The sequence below is a fragment of the Penaeus monodon genome, chromosome 20, assembly GCF_015228065.2.
Source record: "Penaeus monodon isolate SGIC_2016 chromosome 20, NSTDA_Pmon_1, whole genome shotgun sequence".
In the NCBI taxonomy this organism is placed as follows: domain Eukaryota; kingdom Metazoa; phylum Arthropoda; class Malacostraca; order Decapoda; family Penaeidae; genus Penaeus; species Penaeus monodon.
The window spans coordinates 20482260-20482748 of NC_051405.1; the positions used below are offsets into that span (position 1 = coordinate 20482260).

Sequence of the window (489 nt, forward strand, 5' to 3'; positions counted from 1 at the left end):
TGCTTTCCTCATTTCTTATATTTTAGCGGCTTAATATTCTATAAAAAAAAATGAAAATAAACAAACGGGAAACACGAGAAAATAAAACACATGAATCAAAATGTCATATTATTCAAAGGATCGTACAAAGAACACGGGAGGAAAAAAACAACGCTTAAAATCCAAAAAAAAAGAGGAAAAAAATGAGCAGAGAAAAAATACTAACATGCATGCACTCATTTATTTAACATATGGCAGCAACCGCGGGGGAAAAATTCAAAAAATTGAAAGAAATAATTACATCTCTTTTCCCCCCAAGTTGCGTATAAAAAAAGGAGATTTCTTAATCCTAGAGAAATATCACAGTTGTAATATAATGAAGAGTGGAATGAAAAAGTGAATAAAGTTTTAGGGAAACGATTACTTCTCTCTTTTTGGCGGGAGTGGGGGGGGGGTTAAACAAAAATTTTGGATCCAGACTTGGGACGCCTTTCAGTCTCAGTAAATCTG

General features: G+C 33.3%; 1 protein-coding gene across 1 annotated transcript in view; it reads right to left on the reverse strand.

Annotated features, from left to right (window-relative positions):
* Positions 1-95: 95 nt before the first annotated feature.
* The window catches only part of LOC119585693 (innexin inx2-like), a gene marked incomplete at its 5' end in the record, with an annotated part of 70111 nt that continues 69717 nt past the window's right edge, over positions 96-489 (reverse strand). Inside the window, 1 exon segment of the mRNA XM_037934367.1 lies at positions 96-489.